The sequence below is a fragment of the Cupressus sempervirens genome, chromosome 2 (genome assembly GCF_028749045.1).
Source record: "Cupressus sempervirens isolate cs-2001-9-10 chromosome 2, ASM2874904v1, whole genome shotgun sequence".
NCBI classification, from domain to species: domain Eukaryota; kingdom Viridiplantae; phylum Streptophyta; class Pinopsida; order Cupressales; family Cupressaceae; genus Cupressus; species Cupressus sempervirens.
Genome location: NC_143119.1, coordinates 497,951,475 through 497,973,267, shown reverse-complemented (window position 1 = coordinate 497,973,267; position 21,793 = coordinate 497,951,475). Strand labels below are relative to the sequence as shown.

The 21,793-nt window shown below is 33.0% G+C and overlaps 1 pseudogene; it reads right to left on the bottom strand.

Annotated features, from left to right (window-relative positions):
• Positions 1-17,367, bottom strand: part of LOC149573175 (boron transporter 4-like) — a 32,221-nt pseudogene extending 14,854 nt beyond the window's left edge.
• Between the last annotated feature and the right edge of the window lie 4,426 nt (positions 17,368-21,793).

The following is a 21,793-nucleotide window of genomic DNA, read 5'->3' as shown; positions in this document are numbered from 1 at the left end:
TTTTGTGGGGGTCCTAGGGTGATTGGTAAGGATACTCTGACTCTTTAAAAAAGGTCTTCTAACCTGGATCTTAATGACTCATTGTTTGTTCAATCCCCCATCTAGATTAGGATTCTAAAGTCCCTTTAAAATTCAAGTACGAGGATATATTCAAAGGCAATGCTGGCTCCTTTGGCGAACTGTTGTCTATTGACCCGATTAGAACATCACATAGAAGGATGATATACACTAGAATTTTTGTTGGGATAGAACAAGACAAGGATATACCAAAGATTATTGAAATCCATTCTAAGCTCAATAAGTGGGTTCAAAAACTTGATTTTGAAAGTGTTCATTTGGTTGTTTTCATTGTAAGAAGGATGGACATATTACAAAGTTGTACCCCTTCTTCATTGCTAAAGAGAAAGCCCATAAAAAGGAATGGATAAAGAATGAAAATTCTTTAAGAAATGAAGAGAAGAAAGACGCTACTCTCAATAAGGACGGTCAAGAGTCAAAGGAGCATGTTGTTCATTTATAAGAGGGGAATACCTATGTTACTAAAGGAGATGATAAACCTTGCACAAAGAACCACCCACAGGAGGATATCAAAAAGGAGGAGGAAGGGATGAGAAGCATGGAAGAAGCGGGATCTTCCAACTCCCCTCAGGATATTCTAGAGAATATTTTAGTCGTTCCTAATTCTGTTAGGGCATAGTCTCTAGAAGAGGGGGAGATTCATGAAAAACATGTTGGAAACTACAATTAGAATAATTGTTATGTTGTTATTGATGTCAAACCTTACTGGTGAGACAATTTCTACCCGAGTAGAGTGCCATATCAAGATGATTGATCAAGAGAATTTGAAAAGAATAGATAACAAGAATACCTAGTGGAAAGGTTGAGTTACATGGAATTACAATGGGTACTTGATTAGTTGGACCTAGACAAGATAATGTGTTGTTTAATCATATCACTAAGTGGACAAGGTAGTTAAATTAAATCCTAGTTGAGATGATTAATAGAAGACCAAATGTATAGGCTAAACCAAGCTATAGATAGAAGATTAAGGAACTTAAATTTGAAGCCGAGTTATTCTAGTGTCGACCAAGTTAATAATAGAAGTTGAGTGAATATAGTGTTGACCAAGCACCAATAAAGACTGAGTATCAAAAGAATTATATTGAGCAAAGATAGTAGAATCCAAGCAACAAAAGCTTAGTGGTGACCAAGCTATCTAGTGTTAATTGAGGCCAAGGAACACCATTTTGGCCAAGTGTCAGTATTTCTTATTTTGTGAAGGAATTGAGATTCCTTGCTAACATAGTTGAATTTTTTGGACTGGTCAAAGTGCGTGAAGGATGAGTATTGATGGACTAGGAAATTCAATGCAAGTGAAACCATATTTGAGAATTGTAGGCATGGATTATAAAAGAAGTTTTGAGAATTATCTAGAAGAAGGAGGAAATTAAATGATGGAAGGATTTGATGAATCTAACCTAACCTTAGGATCAACTATGATGTTTAAGTCACAAAAGACCAAATCTACCTATCTAATGAGGCATAAGGATTAACCTACGAAGGTTACCAGTTGTTGATTTTTGATGCAAGAACATCCTGGGTGTAAGAGCAATCTTGCATTACCCAAAAATATTTTCATTTCAATCTTTTCTATTTTAAGAAGGACTAGAAGATAGGGTGGCTACTATTAATGGGAAATTGGTATTTTTAGTAAGTCTGTCATATGAGCTCGAAATGTTCTCATTTTCTACAGGAAGGTTCATTTTACAGTTATAAGCTTACCATACAAATCTTATTGCTCTAGCTTAAGTATCAGAGAAATTATTGCATATTTTTGGTGGAAAATTTGGTTGAAAAACCTTCAGGCTCACTATTGAAGGCCTTAGAGTGCTCGGATGAGGTCCAAAAACTCAATGGAAGGGCGCTTGCACAGTTCCAAGCTTGTAGATTAGGAGTTGGCATTTCTAAAAAGTGGTTATAATGGCCAATCAGAGCAACATTTCAAGAGTTATGGCCTTTAGAAGTTGGGCTGCCAAAATTTCTAAAATAATTTTTCAAAAATGTATTTAGCTGACTCTATATGTATTGTTAGGGTTTTTCGGCCCTAGGTATTAAGTTTGACCATCTAGAACCTTCCCAAGTGACATAAAATTTCCTATTTAAGAAAGGCCTGAACATTGTCTAGGACAACTCTGGGTGATAGTTCGTAGCTTGTCTTGCATATTACTGTAATGAAGGTGCCCAGGTGGGTTAGCATATTATACTTGTGAATTCTATAATCTCACATTTTTGGTACAAATAAGAAGTCCATAGCTTGTTCCTACATTTACTATTGTATCAGAGCTACAGTTCTTGAGTGTGTGAACAAATCACCAATTGTGAGGCAGTTTGCATTAGGACCATGGTTTAGGCTAAGCATGTAGATAGATCATTTATTGTAAGGTAGTTTGCACTAGGGTTTCAGCGAAAGTGCAAAAATACCTCCATGAAGAGAGCATGGTAGAAGAGCTATAGGTGTTACACTTGAGGGTTTCTGAGCCCTCCAAAGATAAATGCAAGAATTGGAAAAAAAAATGCACAGAGGAACAAAAATTCCCATAAGAGATGAAAGTGAGGATGAGGAAAAAGTAGAAGAAAATGCCGAAGCAGAGACAATTCTAAACATAGAGGAAGAGAGGCTTTTTAGGGCTATCTCCAAGATTGGAAAAAGATCTAAGTTTGAGGTTCCCACATTTTTGGGAAATCTTAACCCAGAGGAGTTGGTTGATTGGATCAATGAACTAGAGGAATACTTTGAGTATGAAGACATTGAGGATCCTAATAGGGTCAAGTTTGCAAAGGAGAAACTAAAGGGACATGCAAAGATCTGGTGGTAGGAGGTTCAGTTGAAGTGAAATAGAAAGGGAAAGGAAAAAATCACAAAATGGGATCGGATGATAGCTAAATTGAAGTGACAATTCATTCTTGTGGATTATGAGCTTGATCTGTTGAAGAAGATGCAAGGGTTGAAGCAAGCAAGAAAATCTATTCAAGAGTATACTAAAGAGTTGTATCGAGTTCTCATTAGAACCAACCATGCAAAAGCTGATAAGGAGAAAGTGCCCCTTATCTTCATGGGTTAAGGCTAAGTAATCAAGACATGTTGATTCTGGTTTGAATGAACAATATTGAGGAGGCATACCAATTTTACCTAAAAGTTGAGGAGAAACTATCGTGCCCTAAATTTACAGAGAAAAAACACTACAATTTTATTATTATTATTATTTTTTTGCATTCTTTATTATTACCTTTTTTTTGTACCATATTGATTTGGATGTTTTTAGATTTCAACCTTCCCTTTTTAATATATGTATATTAAATGTAGGTTAAATTGTAAGGCACCCTCTAGTCATGTGAATCAACTTTGATGTTGATTGTTCAATGTCCATCAAGGTGAGTGGTCATAGGTATAGATACCTAGTTAAGTCCTTGGGTTGGTTTCCTATCATTGTGTTTTCTTATCTATTGCACATTAAATTATTATTCATTTATTTCTTTATGACCAGGTTCTGAGTATATTCCCTAAATATTTTAAGGGACTATAATAAGGGAAAGTTATTTAGTCATTCCTCATACATTTTCCAGTGAGGAAAATGTAGACCTACAACAAGGTTGATGTATACATTTTCTCTACTCATATACAACTTCATTTCATTTCCACCTAAATTTCTTTCTTTTTTGAAGTGTACATAAATGTTAGTAGTATGGTTTTATCATCCTAGAAAATTAATAGGTCTTAAGAGCCAAATGCATAATACTTGTAAAATGAATTGTCACTTCAAAATTTTATTCTAAGTTATGAAATGCACAGTATATATATATATATATATATATATTTTCAATGCATCTGATATATATTGAATCTTATCAACTCCGTTTACTAAATGCATGTCTACAAATACATCAAAAGAGAGGATTCAAATACAAACTTATTTCGTAACACATGAAATTTAATATACAAAATTTCATTACAATTGAAAATAAAATAAGCTTACAACCTTCAAACTCTCCTTCCACAATTTTGAATGGTAACTATGGTACCAATATATCTACAACTCATACTAATACTTTCATAATGCATAAAACTTCAAATGATCATATTTTTACAAGGAACATATATGTGCAACATTCACAAATCCTTTCCTCTACATCTTCATAGGGTAACAATAGCACAATCTCTTACATCACCTTGAGACAACACAAGAGACTATAACATTGATAAAACATGAACATTGAGCTTTCTTTACACATTTGGATCTTCTCCACCTTATCAAGGGTGAAACCCTAATACTTTTTGGCATGCATCTTCACAAAAACTTGCACATAGCACACACAAAATAGGAACCATGGAGGCTCACCTCCCAACCTAGGCTTCTATGAAGCCATCCACCGAGCAGGGAAAACAAGATCCAAATAGGTTGCACACATACTTCACAAAGCCTTGCATGAAAACACAACATAAACAAAATCAACACCCTCCCATGGCTTGCACAATGATTCTTCATTGGAATCATAAAATGTTGGGTGAAGGTGGGCTCTTCAAAGAGGAGAAATTTATAACAACATAAATAACATATTGCCAATGCATTTTGCCTCTCAAGGCCACCATAACATAAATAACATATTGCCATTGGATTTGCCTCTCAAGGCATTCAAAAAAAAAATTCTCCTCCTCATTCACCAAAACCTCCTTGTACCTCCCAAAACAACAAGATTCATGGCCATAATGGAGCCCATACTACATGAAAATAAAAAACCCTCATCATAAGGTAATCTTTCTCAACTGCAATGTCAAGCCCAACTTATGCCCTTCACCCAAGGATTCTCTTCCCTCCCAAGGGTGAGTGAAGCCTTCACACCCATAATCACAATCAAAAGTTAAATTCAAACAAGAAACAACAACAACAACAAAAAAAAAAAACAAATGAAGAACAAGCAAAGAAAAACCAAGGAAAAATCTCCAAGAGCACAAGACACATTCACCTTTCCACAACACAATGACAAAGCTCATAACTCAAGATTCACAATGCAAAACATACTCCATTGATAACTCATCACACTTGTAGATTCTCTTATCCATGCTAAAAAATAAATAAAAGAACATGTTTGGGTCATGAACCTTGGTCCAAGCTAGGGTAAGGATGGTTGTAGTAGATCTCCCTTAATCTCCCTCCAAAACTTAGCTGTCTCTAAAGTTAGAGAGTGGGTGAACAACCCACTAACTTGTCACTCCCCCTCTAAAAGACTCTCCACTAACCCTTTTTTTTTGTAAGAAAATCTAGCCTCCATATCTTACATTATTGCTCCTCCAAAATAAGAAGGTTGACCAATTGGGGTTGTGAGGGTTCTATCATGGAAAAACTCCAATTTCGAATTGGTTCAAGTTGGATTTGTTTAAGGGGTTCCCAAAGCTAGGAAAACATTAAAATAATTTAATTTAGGCCCCTAACATGCTATACTACCATTTGGGTGGCTTTATAACAATAAAATAACACTTTAGGATCCCATTTAGACCCCCTAAACTCCCTATCAAGTTTGAATTCGAATTTCAACATGATGGTGACCCATCCTAACACTTTCTCCCAAATGGGTGTACTTAAGCATTAATTGAAAGGAAGGAAGAGGACCAAGACTAAGTGACCTTGTGACCAACACTCTAGGTGACATGTCATCAACACATAGACTATAAAAGTGTCAAGTGACACATACGAATACATTACCTTTTCCTTGACATACCCTTAATGCATCTAGGCTATGATTAAACATATCCCCAAGCAAGTAACCATACAATTACAAAGAAAAATACTTTCACAACGAGACTTTTGAATCTTTCAAAGATTTGCCTTGGTTAACTGTGTTGAGTGGGTTTGGAACTTATTTCCCCCAAGAATTTCCATGGTTCCACTTCCTACACAATAAACTCGAGCATTAGTAGTCCAAGGAGTCATATAACATATATAATGTAGATGCATATAGTAATAACCATAATTCAAGTAAATTTTCCTTTCCTATTTATTCCCATTTAAATCATTCAAGATGTTAGAATATCAAATTTTCATATCGTAAGCCATCAGATTAACATCTATCTGCATTTTGAATGAACATCAAAATCAAATTATCATTTCTCTTTGTATCATAGATCATCATAACCACTTCTCTGCATATCATGTTCATTCATCTCATAAAGCATCATAATCAAATTAACATCTATCCATAATTAAATTAATGTTTAGTATCACATAAAAAATCTAATAGTATGAAGTCATAAAATTACATCCATATGTTTTTCAAACATTTCTTACATAATAATAGGTTCTAAGTGCATATAATAATGTTAAACACTACTAAAGTTCAAAATGTGTAAATAAAATGATCCACTGTCCATTAGGTCCCAAATAACTATCAACATATCAAGATCTTGAATATCAAAATATAAATAAAATATCCATGCTATGACAGGTCAGCGTGAGGCCTGACAAAAAATGAGCAAGAAGTTTGACAACAAGAATAGCAGAAGAGGTCATGGTGGAAGATTTGGGAAGACGATCTTATGGAGGTCATAATGATGATAAGAAGAACAAGGATGAGGTTGGAAGTAGTAGTTAGAACTAGAGGGGAAATAATTCCAATCATTTCCATGATTAGAACAATAGAGATAAGAGAGGAAGAGGTAGAGGACAAGGATTTGGAAGAGGAGGCTTCTGTGGGACATGCTTTTACTACAGAGAAGAAGGGAATAGAGCTTTTGAATGTACTAAGCACCAAGAAAGGATAGATTGATGAACAAAAGGTCAAGCTAGAGTTGCACATGTTGATGAAGATGCTAGATCATCACATTCTAAAGATGCTAAAGGAGAAGAAGTCCTAGTTAATAGAAGAATCTTATAGAATGGTGAGAATGAACTAGATCAAAGAAGGAGCTTGTTTCATACAAGGTGTAGATGTGAAGATAATTTTTGTGATGTGATAATTGATGGTGGAAGTACTAAAAATTTGGTCTCAAAAATGATGGTCACCAAGTTGAAGTTGAAGAGACAGTAACACCCACATCCATACCGTATTGCTTGGGTGTAAGATGACCAAAAGGTCATGATCAATGAGCAGTACTCTGTGAAGTTCAAGATTGGAAGCTACCAAGATGAGGTATTATGTGATATCATACCTATGGACATATGCCATATGTTGCTAGGTAGGCCATGGCAGTTTGACAAGCATGGTGTACATGATGGGCGAGTAAATACCTACACTTTGACCAAGGATGGAGTGAAACATAAGTTGAAACCATTGAAGGATAAAGAAGAAAAGGTATGTAGTACTGCCAACATATATTTTTTTGGTGGAAAAGAGTTTCTCAAAGGTATGAAGCATGAGCATATGTGTTTTGCTATAATTCCAAAAGATAGTAGAGAAGAAGTAGAGGAGGTATCTGCAAAAGTTGTAGATATGTTGGGAGAGTTTTTGATATTGTATCAGATAATGCACTTGATGGATTGCCCCCAATGAGGACAATCAATCACTAGATGGATTTATAATAGCCTATAGATTAGGAGCTGACATTTCTAAAAAGTGGTTATAATATCCAATCAGCGCAACGGTTCAAGAGTTATGGCCTTTGGAAGTTGGGCTACCAAAATTTCTAAAATAATTTGTCAAAAATGTATTTAACTCAATCTATATGTATTGTAAGGGTTTGTTAGCCCTATGTATTAAGTTTAAGCATCTAAAACCTTCCTGGGTGGCATAAAATTGCCTATTCAAGAAAGGCCTAAATAATGTCTAAGACATCTCTAGGTGATAGTTCACAGCTTGTCTTGCAGGTTACTATAATGAAGGTGCCCATGTGGGTTAGCATATTGTACTTGTGAATTTTGTAATCCTGCATTTGTGGTGAAAATAAGAAGTCCATATTTTGTTCCTGCATTTGCTATTGTTTCTTTGTTTCTATTATGGTTATGTTGTAAAGAAGGAGCAATGTAGAGGTGAAGAATGATTGCTTGAAGGATTTTCTAGGAAGATGAGAGACAATGGTAGAGACACAAATAGAGTCCACTCAATGAATTAGTAGATGAGATGTATTTATCATCTCAACATGCTTTTAGTTTCTAACAATTATATTAGTTAAAATCCTTTAATCAAGGTTGACCTAATAGTCATTTGTAAATCCTTTAATCAAGGTGACATTCTAATGGAATGTTCTTAAGTTCTCTAACAATTCAACTCCTAATAGGGTGATTAAATCCTTCAATAGGGTCACACCTAATAGTGTGTATTGTAACCTTTAATAGGGTTGGCTCCTAAAAAAGCTCACTTTAGAAGAGTAAAAAATTGGTGATATGTTATTGATACTTTTTTTCCAAATTGGGTTTTCACATTAAATATTTGTGGCATACTTGTGTGTATGATGTTTGAGATATTTCACTATTTAATGTTTTACATTCTACAAGTTAATTATAATTGGGATAGTGGATTGCAAGTTTATGTTATTGATAAGTTTCTATAGAGACCAAGCTATTTAAAGAAAATATCTAAGTTGTTTGAAGTATTAAAAAGTTGAATTGGTATATCTAGACCTGAGGATAAATAATTCACCTCCCCTCTTAATTATTCTAAATCATTCTAACAATTGGTATTATAGCATGTGGTTCTTGTGAAGAAAGTTTGAAGGGACTTAAAGCTAAAGATTAAGATGTATAGAAAGGAGGTACCCAAGTTCAACAAGGAGAATTTCCTTGCATGAAATTTTTTGATGAAGCTACACATTTTTGGAATATGAGATTCAACAATGTACTACTTGGATCATGGATACATAGTAGTATCAACATGTATGATATCCTAGCAGCTAAAGGAGAAACAAGAACATAATCATACAATGTTGGAGATTGCATATACCCTAAGGCTCTCATAATTTTATGACATAAGGGACTAAAACACTATAAAGAATATGTGGGAAAACTTGACAAAGATAAATGTAGGAGACAAGAATGTACTAAGATCCAAGTTAGAAATCTTGAGAAGAAAGTTTGATAACATGAAGATGGTAGAAGGTGAGAACATTTCTCAATATGTTAGAAGAATCAAAGAAGTTATGAATGCTATTAGAGGATCTGAAGGAAAGATTAGTGATGAGAGTGTGATCAAAAAGGTACTGAGAACCTTACTTCCTCTTTGTGCTATTACAATTTCTACAATACAAGAACTGAGATGCACTTCTGGTAATAATTTAACCTTGGATAGTCTGGTTGCTAGACTTACTACTTCTAAATTGTCAAATTTTGATAATTTTACGACCCTTTCCATTGAATATTATTTTAAGTCACAATTGGTTTTGCATAAGTCTAAGAATAAGAAAAGAAAGTATGAGGATAGTGAGAGTGAATCTTATGATGATGATCTTGAGGATCTTGAAGCATTAATGACTAAAAGGTTACCAAGAGGCAATATAAAATTCAAAGGTAAACTTCGTATAATGTATTTTTCATGAAATAAAGTTGGTTATATTGCTACAAGATGTCATAACAAGGATGACAAGGATGAAAGGAAAGAAAAAATTTCAAATTAAGAAGAGATGGAAGAGACAACAAAGAATACAAAGACTACAAAGGAAAAGGTAAGAAGTCCTGTTACATTTCTTAAGAAGACATTGATAGTGATTTTTATAGTCATGATGAAGAAGTTGTTTATGTTGCAATGGAAGATGATTATGATGAAGATGAGAAAATTTCACTTATTTCATATGTGAGTAAAGGTGATAGATGGATAATTAATAGTAGTTTCTCACATCACATGATTGGTGATAAAAGAAAGTTTGAAACTTTAGAATATTATAAAGGAAGCTTTGTTAAATTTAGTAAGGACACACCATGTCTTGTGATAGGTAAATGATCAATAAGATTGACTAATAAGATCAAATGTGATAATTCTTATTGGGTTGAAGAACTTAACTACACTTTTTGAGTGTGGTGCAATTGAACAGTCCAGACTACAATGTTGATTTACATCACAAGAAAAGCTGAGATCTACAATGACTCTAGAGAATTGATTGGAAGTGGAGACCAAACAAGAGGTAACTTATTCTATCTAAACCTATTTGATGATACATGCTTATTTTCACAATGTGATGATATATAGTTATGGCATAAAAGACTATATCATGTAAACTTTGATAATTTGGTAAATATTAGTAAAATGAATAGAGTAAGAGGATTATCAAGATTGAAGAAACCTAATAATGTGATATATAAACAATGCCAATTGGGAAAAATGACAAAGTCTAGTTTCAAGATCAAGACCTATACTTCTAATGTTATTTTAGAGTTGGCTCATATCGACCTTTGTAGACCTATTGGAGTGCAAGGCTAGTGTGGTGACAAATATTTTATTATATTTGTTGATGACTACTCTAGAATCATGAATATGATGTTTCTTAAAGAAAAATATGATGCATTTTAAATATTTAAGTGGTATTCGACAATAATTGAAAAGGAAATAGGTAAAAGCTTAAAGTGTCTGAGATATGATAGAGGGGGCAAATTCATATATGAGGAGTTCAACATATTCTGCAATGATAGAGAAATTAAGAGACATATGTTTGAACCAATGACCCCTCCACCTAATGGTATAGCTAAAAGGAGGAACAAATAAACCATGGACTATTCTAAGACATTGATGGAGTAGAATGTTGCATCTAAGTGTTGGAGAGAAGATGTAAGTACAATATTTTATATATTGAATAGAATACAAGTCAAGAAAGGTACACATGTTACACCTTTTGAGTTATGGTATGGATATGCACCTAATGTGAAATATTTCAAAGCTTTTCAAATCAAATATTATATACTAAAAGGAAATAGACATGGAAAACTTGATGCAAAGAATGATGAAGCTATATTCTTAACATATCCCTCCAAGAGAAAATAATATAAGTGTTTCAATTCCAATACTAACAAAGTTTTGGAAAGTGAAAATGTTAGAATTTATTAATATGTAGAAAATAATGAAATTTAATGTAAGATAAAACCTAAAGATTATAGAAGTTTCACATACATTGATGAAGGAGAGCCCAACACTTCACCTGAACTTGAGAAGAAAGCTATCGAGCAACAATAACCGTGAATGCTAAGTTATAGAAACTACATGTCAAGCATTAGGCAATTGGTGCCAAGAATGAAGAAGAACATGCCAAGCATCAACAAGCAATTACAAAACAATAAGAAGAACAAGCTGAGATAAAAGAAGTGCTACTTGAAGCTAATCTACAAGATGAACCTAAAGAAGAAGTAAGAAGACCTGAGCCTACATTAAAAAAATATGTGAGAAGAAACCATGCACTAGATCAAATTGTTGGAGATAAATATTCATAAGTTATGCCAAGAAAAAAAATGAGGAGTGATACATGCCTACTATGTGAATTTGAGCCTAAATTAGTAAAGGATTCTTTGGATAATGAACACTAGATTCAAGTGATGAATGAAGAGGTTGAGCAGATAGAAGAAGTTGAATATGTAGATACAATAGTTAATTGATCTAATATTGTGTGGATCAAAAAGTTGTTGGAAGGAATGGAGGAAGAGATTACTAAATCCGTTGTTATATTCTGTGATAACACAAGTTCTATAAACATATCTAAAAATGTTATGATTGCTAGATACAATTGGCTAATTGTGTGTTTTCTTTGATGTTACACAAATGTCATATCATTATTAGTCAGTATATGCTAAGCTCACTTAGGCAATGAAGAAATTTCTTAGTGTCTACCAAGCATTCCTATTTTGCCTAGTTGCAGAAAGCAAGTGTTAACTGAGCTCACTCGAGTAACGAAGGAAAAGTTGGATGGAACTAGTGCTCACCGAGCTCACTCGGTTGCTAAAGGATTTTCATAAGTTTGTAGCGTTAGCCAAGCTTCTATTGGTTAACAAAGGAAATAATTTTAGATTTAGTTTCTACCGAGCTAGGTTAGCTAACACATGATTTTTTTACTTTGTTGTATTAAGCTTAATTGATTCATCTATTGATTCCAGCCGACTAAGGTGATAAATATTGATTATTCTAAGTTGTATTTGAGCCAACTTGAAAAAGTGGAAGATATAGGTATAAGGTCAAGTTGTGATTTCAAAGTGTGGAAGTGAATGTGTGAATTGTGATGATGTGATTAAAGATATATTGATGAGTAGAGGAAGAAAATTTGAAGGATATGCAAAATATCCTTGTGGTGTAGCAAAGCCATATTCGATTAGGACGGATCAAGTAAAAGCCAAAATAGATATTTGAAATCAGAAAATTAATTGCATTCAAATTAGGTCATCTCATTGTTACTCTCTAACCATTGTAGTAGTGATCTAAATCTCCAAACAGAGTTGGCTTAACAACTATTTGCAAATCCTCTAACAAGGTGGCGATTCCATTGAATTGTTCTCAAGACCTCTAACCATGACACTCCTAATAGGGTGATTAAATCCTTTAACATGGTGACACCTAAAAGTGTGTTTTTTTACTTTTCATAGGGTTGGCTCCTAACAAGGCTCACTTCAGAAGAGTGAAAATTGGTAACTACTTGCTATTGGTGGTTTTTCCCAAGTTGGGTTTCCACATTAAATCCTGGTGTCAAATGTGTTCATGCTATTTTCTTTATGTGTTTGAAACTAAGTTAAAGCAATGGTAATCACAAATAACATCTAATGATTTGTGTGTTAATCATTTATCGAGCTAATCTAGCTATTACTAAGTTACAACATTTTGTGTGTTTATCGAGTTTTAGCAGTATTCATTATCTGTTTTCATTTTGTACTGACATCTAAGTGATATGGGATTTATTTTTTTAGTAATTGATTCACCCTCCCCTCTTAGTTACTCCTTTTACATTTCCAACAATTGGTATTAGATCTTTTGGTGATTGTAGAGAAGGTTTCAAGGGCCTAAGCTAAAGATCAGGTTGTCTTAAAAAAAAGAGATTCCCAAGCTGAACAGAGACAATTTTGTAGCATGGCAAGGACTTATGAGATTACATTTGGCTACCATCAGTGATTTAGGTTGCAAGTATCTTGATGTTGAATATAAGACTCCCACTAGAACATTATCAGTTGAAGACATTACTAAAAAGAAGAATCATAATATCATGACGATTGATATTGCATCTGCTCTTAGTTATGCTAAATTTGATGAGGTAAAAGATTGAAAAACTACTTTTGAAATGTAGAAAAAATTTAAAGATATCTATGGAGGATATGACAATGTAAGAAGAGCCAAAGCAGAAAGCCTTAGAGGACAATTTGATCAAATGAAAATGAGAGAAGATGAAAACATTGAAAAATATGTGGAAAGGATCAAGGCCAATGTAAGTGCAATCAAAGCATCTGAAGGAGACATCATGGAGGAAACTATTGTAAGTAAAGTTCTTAGAACTCTTATTTCTATTTATGCAATTAGAGTATCTACTATTCAAGAAATGAGATGTGATCCAAATAATAAAATAGGGTTGGATGCTCTAGTTGGAAGATTGACAACTTTTGAATTAGACAATTATGATAACTATCACTAGTACATTTGCACTTTTTTTTCTACCAAAATTTTTAACCAAAGTTATGATTTCATCTCTTCTATTGTTTTCATCTTGTGTTGGTTGAAAATGAGGGTTTTATGCTTGAGTTGGTTGAAATTTCGACCAACTTGGGGTCATAACAAAATAAGAAAAAAGTGTATGAATTATATTATGTTGTAGAAGAGATCAAATCCTACAATGGCTCTAATTTCTATTGGTGATAAGATTTTGGATTGAACCCTTGCTTACTTCAATAAAGAGGGTAATCTATAGAAAGTATTTGTTCACTCTCTCAGCTAGAAAAAAGATCATTCTCTTTGGCATTCCGTAGTGTGAATGAACTATGTATGGCAATGGGGTGGGGGAATTCATCGGCTGCATAGCAATGGAGTGGTGAGTGGGCTCCCATTATTTTCTATAAATCTAGATTTTTTTATTATGATTCTGGTTTGGAGTGGAAGAAGCAGTAGCCATTGGTGAAGATGGTGGGCGACTGAGACTACGAGCACATTTTGTTTAGTTGGGGAGGTTCTAGTGTGGAAGTTACAATTCAACTATGTGCTGCTATTAATGACACCATAAAACATCCCCAACTAACCAAATTGTGGTCCCAAAAAAAATGGACAAATTGTTTCTTGTACAACATGAGCTTCTTTCAATGATTATATCTCCATTCTTTCTCTCTTTTCACCATTCACATGCACATTTTTGTGCATATTGTAACCATGGCTTTTGAGCCAAGTTTAGCTCACAATTATTTTAAAGGACTCATTGAGCCACAGAGGGTTTCTGAAGTCGGGACTCACTGAGCCACAGAGGCACTTATAAGTGAAAGTGCACCCTGCCACATAGCTGGTTGCTACTTATGATTCTTACCCAAGGGTGTTATATATAGGTTGTTGTGAGTTCTTCCTCAATATTCTCATACCCATTATTTGATTTCACTTCACATGCATTTTACTCAGGCTAGACTCATAGGTATGTGCAAATTTGTTGCCCATATTTGTTTTTGTCTTCCTTGTGGCATGTTTTTGGTTTTGAATCTCACCAGTGTAAAGGACTTAGAAAACCCAAGAAATATCAAAGCTTTTATTTTGAACTTGTAAAACTCATGATTTAGGATTCAGAGTCCAGACATAAAGCCCAAACTTATTAAGTGCCAACATAAATAACATGACCAAACATTCTAAAGAATAGTTTGCTTGGTCACTGAAATAAAAAAGGAAGACAACCTTAATCAAATCACTTCTATAGTTGGAAAAGTTTTACATTGCTATCTTCAAACTTTTCTTAAAAAATATAGGCCTATTGAGAACACACAAAAAAACAAAAAAATTCATTTTCAACTTTTAGAACACGTGGATCAAGAATTAGACAAAGCCCAAGCTCGGTAAAAGTCAACGTACCTAGCATAACCACTAGTATTTTGATGAATAACTTGCTTGGCCACAAAAACAAGAAAAGTAAGCTAGCTTAATAAAATCTATTTTGGAGTCTGGGAGCATTTAACACTGTTACATTAGAGTAAAAATTAGCAAATACAAATTAGCAAATATTCCCAATGTGAAGCTAGGGGCCTCTTGAGAACTGGAACATTACCTAATTTTTCAATTTTTGCATGTAAAACTCATGGTTTAGGAATCAATACATAAGCTCAAGTTTGTTGAGTATCTAAGCATAACCACTAAAATTCCTACAAAAAATTGCTAAGTTGCTTGCCCTCTAAACAAAAAGAAAAGCATAGCTTGAACTAAATCGAATCCATATTGCTGATGAATCTTACACAATGTCAGTTTCAAACAAAAAATAACATATGAACACTCTAGGATTCAAAAAGTATGGCTGTTTGAGAAAGGTCTTTACCCAAATAGAGAGGCTCAAATCTCAATGAGGGAATGCCGCACTCTCTTCATACCAAGCTGCATCCAACTCAAATATATAATTTTCTTCAAATATCTTAGGAAGCAAGTACTGTCTTAGTGGTATTAACAAGAAGAAAGGGATGGGGAAAATAATTCCTTCTATTGGTATCCATGTAACTCCAAAACATGCCAGTAGATAAATGAATTGAAATATGGTAAAAAGAGCAATGATCTTAAAGGGCACTGTTTCCACAAATGATGCATGCACATCCTTTAGAACCCTACATATAGATTGGAGTATAAACTTAGGTCTCTGGTTAATTTTCTTTTAAGAAAATAGTAAAAATTGATTGAATAAATAAGTAAATACAAAAATGATATACTTGCACAGAACATAAATTCATAGGCATATTTCAACAACATATACCATTGTTTGCTTAATTGAAATTCTACTCCATTCTATGCCTCATAGGGTACTCCTTGAAAAAAAAAAATTCAAATTGTATTGGATAAAGTAAGGGTTCACACAAAATGAGAGCAGTGTCCAAAGCTTAATATGAGTCCATACATCTATAAAAAAGATTGCTCACAAAAATTTGGAACCTACTTGAATCTGTGAGTTGAGGTGACAAAAAGAAAAAGAAGCCTTTCCCAAAATTGATTTCCCAGTAAGCTCTCTATTGCCATGTAGGAAAAGTAACCCTATAAGATTTTAATGATAGGCATCAATCCCAAAGATCTAACCATAAGAATAGACTGCATTAAATTGCTTAGCCATTGTTCTTTCACTCTCATTGGAAGACATGCCTCAATATGTTTTTCATGATCAAAAGCATTTCCATTCATTTCATTTCATGTACTCTTGAGGACTAACTTTTTTAGATCCTTAAGTTCATGGAAATCATTTTAGGTCTACATGAAAAATAAGTTTTACAATTAAGATGTAACATTAAATTCTAGCTATCCCACCAAAATCAAGTTAAAATAATAGATCAAAGATTTAACTGATTACATGTACAAGCCTATTCTGCTCTATTAGGATGAACACCTCCTGCATATTACCATAAATCTTTGTTGTACTAGCTTGTTATTCAATGCTTCTCTTTGCACTTTGTACCATTTTTTCCCAAATCATATACATGAATAGGTCAAAATGAGACACTATAAATAGAATTGTAAAAGACTTAACACAACAATGCCTCTTCATTCTTTTCTTGAGAAAGGATCAATTCTTCATTACTTAATGCAAAGAGTTTGTTCACTCCAAAAATTTAACTTGTGTGGAAGTTAAAATCACCTACCATTTCAATACTGCAAGACTTTTAATGTGCATAGGAGATTATGGAAAAACACCAGTTGAAGGTGGAATACCAATCAATCCACATAGCAACACTTGAAAGAAGGAATGTAAAGGCTAGTTAGTTCATTTATAGTAGCAATAGTTAGGATTCTACTTACATAGAAAAATGCTGACATCAGTTCTTAAGTCTTAACAGAGTTATTGATAGAACCCACCATGAATCCTAGCAAAAGTATCTCATAATGGTTACCTAATGGATTTTTTAGATTGAATTCTTTCTATTGGGCCATTTGGGATGCCACACTCTGATCAAAGAAATAAAGTCCTACAATCATAATAGTAGGAATAAATGTTGCCAAAATGTACAAGGGGGGTACATCAAACATATCCTATCAAAAGAAGGGTCTTGATCCATCGACTCACTTACAAGAGTGTAAATAACATGATCCTCCTTGCAAAAAATTTGACTCCAATTACCTTACTAATTGTCCAATTGTTGAAGCTCCAGGAGACCATGGCTTAGGACTAGAGAGTCTTCTAGGGATGCCTGAAGGTACTTTGTCTAGTGCAGAGTATGACATAGCTATCCAGACTACAATCATCAATGGAACTCCGTAGTCTACTATAAAACCTCACAACCGACCTTCTTACAACATCTAGTATGTTTACTAATTCTAATGAAATAAAAGAAGTAGATGAAAATTGCTAGTCACATAATTTGGTAGCTCCTCTTAGGAATATTGAACATGTAGGCAACGAAGATCATGTTCAAAAAGGAAGAATACCTTCATAAAATTGTTTCTCCTCTTGGTCATTGTTCAAATTTGGCCTCTCATACCTCTGCCTTAAAGTTGGATATACTTGGAACATCATTATTAATTAGGGCTATTAGGTATGTGTAGATTAAATCTATAGATTCATTTAGGGGCTTCTTTTTTGGTCATGTTTTAGATTTGGTCTATCCATTTATTTTATGAAATGTAAATACTTTCATAGGCTTAGCAAGCTCTCTATTCAAAGTTTGGTCCTCTGCTATGAAATCTTCTCTCTCCTTACTGATTAAAATGCCACCTCTAGCTTCTAAATTGAATCTTTATGATTTGCAAATGTTAAGGGAGTCGTGGTAGACCTTAGTCACTGCAATGCCCCTGCTCAAGTATTGGTTTTCATTGGAACTATTGAATTGACATGTTGATTGAATAGTCACTGCAATGCCCCTACTCAGGTATTGGTTTTCACTAGAACTATTGAACTAACATGTTGATTGAATTGATAACATGAATTTTAATGAATTAGTTGTGCTTTAAAAGTTAGTTTGAGCTTGGCCCAACTATGTACATCATTCCTATACAAATTAACATTCTTCATTCCTTTATACCTTAACATTCTCCAAGATTTGGGCTCAATGTCTATAAAATACATGCCTCGCTCACTATGAGGTAGTTCCCCCATTTGTTACTTGTGTCCAACAAAAATAGTGTATAGATTATGCACTTCCACTAGAACTGGACTCAGGCTATGTTGAACATAATTTTTGTAGACCCTCTCTATGATCTTGTATCCTCCTCCAATTTTCCTTTTGTGAATTGTGCACCTTTGAACTTTATTAATAGAAATTCTCATTCAACATAATAAAAGGAGACATGGTAATGAAATTTATTACATTTGGGGATGAATTATGAATACAAACTCAAGGGAAGAGTAATTATGATTGTTCGAGATGAGAAGAAACATGATTACAAATACATATGTGTTAATGTTTGGTAGCTTCAATCAGATAACTATATAACTGTACATGTAATTATATATGAGATATAATGTTATGTGAGATATAAACTTATTATATGAGAGAAATATATTCATATATATATATATATATATATATATATATATATATATATATATATATATATATATATATATATATATATATATATATATATATATATATATATATATATATATATATATATATATATATATATATATATATATATATATATATATATATATATAAAACAATAGTTAAGTTTATATAAAATAATTGTTTGATTATTGAATAGACATATCCCATGAAAGGGCATGTCTATTCATGACCTATGTTCAATATAAAAAGAGGATGTTGCATATGGAAAACATATACCTGATTACAAGGTAATGCTATTACATTTTGCAATCAATTCTAAGAAAACTAACATGATATCAGAGCAGGGTTTAGATTGCAAATTTAAGTAGGAAGAGAAGCAAAAGCAATTGTAAGACACATATGAATGATTCTCTCCTTGAAAATTGCATTAAAGAAATTAGAAAAATATTACAATTCACTTGTTTAATGGTAGAGTTTAATCCTAACAACAAATGGCAACGACTTGAGAATATGATCTAGTTTTGTTTTTTTGGTGAAAAGGTCTTGTGCTTGGTAGTGATAGGTTATTTGAAGCATTGGAAAGACTTGTTACCATTCACATTAGTCATCATGTTAGAGGTTTCTTCAACCCTGCATTTATGAACATTGATGGATCTGCAGACCACAATATATCCAATGGAATTATTATGGCTAATACTACAAGATGTCACTAGAGTCTTGTCATTGACAATGAGAAATCTTCATTTTTTTTCTCCATACATGGTGCAGGGTTGGATGCATTTGCATTGGAATCTGTTGAGTGGTATTGCGATATCAGAACAATGCAAGTTTTTATTATATGTGTGGGATACTAGGAATTTTTCAAAGCCGCTAAGTTTCTCCTTGGGAAGAAATTGAAATTTGACATCGTAGAATTAAGTGATAAGAAGGTTTATGTTTGTGATGATTTGAGTGAGAATGTGTTTGATTTATGGATGGCTAGTGCAACCCTCGTTGAATTTAATCCATGGCATAATGTCTAATGGATAAAGAAATTGGTCTGTAATTGAACAATAGTTGTAACCTGCATGATTTAATTGATCTATGAAATTCCTCTATTTAGTAGCAATTTGTTTGAGTCCTCTTTGTTGTCAACTACTAATCAGTCATGTACATGCAATTTTTTGAGAGGATTTGTAATTTTCACGAATGAATATTTTCAATAGTAAATTGCCTTGGTTGCTGGTTGCACTAGAAGAGACGTAAGGGATAAGGGTTCAAATGCCTTAAAACGAAAGTATAAACATAAGTGGATAAACTATAAATATCTATTGGCTTTGTCTCTACATACTCCAAATGCATATTCCAAAAAAAAAGGGTAGTGTATTTTGTGGTGGGCAATTTAAATTGAAATTACCATGAATGCTTATGTGGATTATGGAGTTGTGAAAAGAAGTATCAATCTTCCAAAGGTATAATGGTATTTTTTCCTTATTCACTATTAAATCTTACAATAAAATTAAATATATTTAACTAGCCAATGTAAGAAATGACATATAAATCATTTATCTTGTAATGAAATATGTATATTGAGGTAAATTTATATGTAGGTGTATGTGATTGGAATATATCTATGGATATATAATGTGTTTATGAAAATGAATTATGATAACTACTTCTAATATTAGAATAGAATTGATTCATCATAAATTAATTATAGTATTAAATGTCTAATGTTCTTATAATATTAAGATTATTATTGAGGATAATTATTATATGTGATATTTTTTACTATATGAGCTATTTTCCTTGATCCTTTCCTTCGAGAATGTTCTTGCAAGAAAAAGAGGGAGATTAAGATTTAGAGGGAGAAGATTGAGGATACTATTTAGTTAAGTTTTAGTGAACCTAATCTTATTGATTAAGAGGGAGTAAACCATGCTGATATGGTTTCTATAATGATCTATAAGTTGTCATGGTAAAGAGGACTATGACCATGTGACTTTTATATGGGCCTACCCCTTGTGTACATCATGAGGAAGTGACAACTTCCAAATGATGTCACTTGTATTTGAGAGAAGTTGTTGTAAGGTGATGATCTTATGATCAACTTGTATTATGAGATCTATTAAATTGAGTAAATAGTAAATGTCTTGTATCTCAACATTCTGGGAGACCATTACTCTTAGAGTACTTGGTGAATATAATTGATATTCTGGGAGGCCAATATTCTTGATATCAAATGTGATATCTAAAACATTTTTGGGTAAGTGGTGAATATCATTGATATTCTAGGAGGCCAATACTCTTGATATCAAATGTGATATATAAACATTTGAGTAAGTGTTGAATATCATTAATATTCTAGGAGGCCAATACTCTTGATATCAAATGTGATATCTAAACCTTGTTTTGAGTACTTGATGAATATTAGATGTTGATATTTTGGGAGATCAAGACTCTTGATATCAAATGTGATATCTAAACTTTGTTTTGAGTACTTGATGAATATCGAATGTCGATATTCTGGGAGATCAAGACTCTTGATATCAAATGTGATATCATACCCTAGTTTGAGTAATTAATAATTATCATATGTTGATATTCTGGAGATCAATACTCTTGATATTTTATGCAATATTAATGGTAGAAAACTTCTGAGTTTTTCCTAAATTTCTAATATTAGCAATGGTGTAATATTTGTCTTGTGTTTATCCTCCCTTGCTAAGAGGGAGTGTTAATGTTTGGTAGATTCAATCAGATAACTATATGAATGTACACGTAATTATATATAAGATATAATGTTATGTGAGATATAAACTTATTATATGAGAGATATATATTTATATATAACAATAGTTAAGTTTATATTAAATAATTGTTTGATTATTGAATAGACATGTCCCATGAAGGGACATGTCTATTCATGACCTATGTTCAATATAAAAAGAGGATGTTACATATGGAAAACATATACCTGATTACAAGGTAATGCTATTACATTTTGCAATCAATCTTAAGAAAACTAACAAGATGGTCTATACATTTTCCCCATACAACGATACATGACAAATTCCAATGTGCATGGCTATATTCAATATAATTATTGAATATAATATTCAGTATTTGTGATTGCAGGTTAAGGAAACCAAGGTGCTTGAGTCATAAAATGTTCAATTGATGACTTAGGTCTTCTGCAAAGTACTGTCATC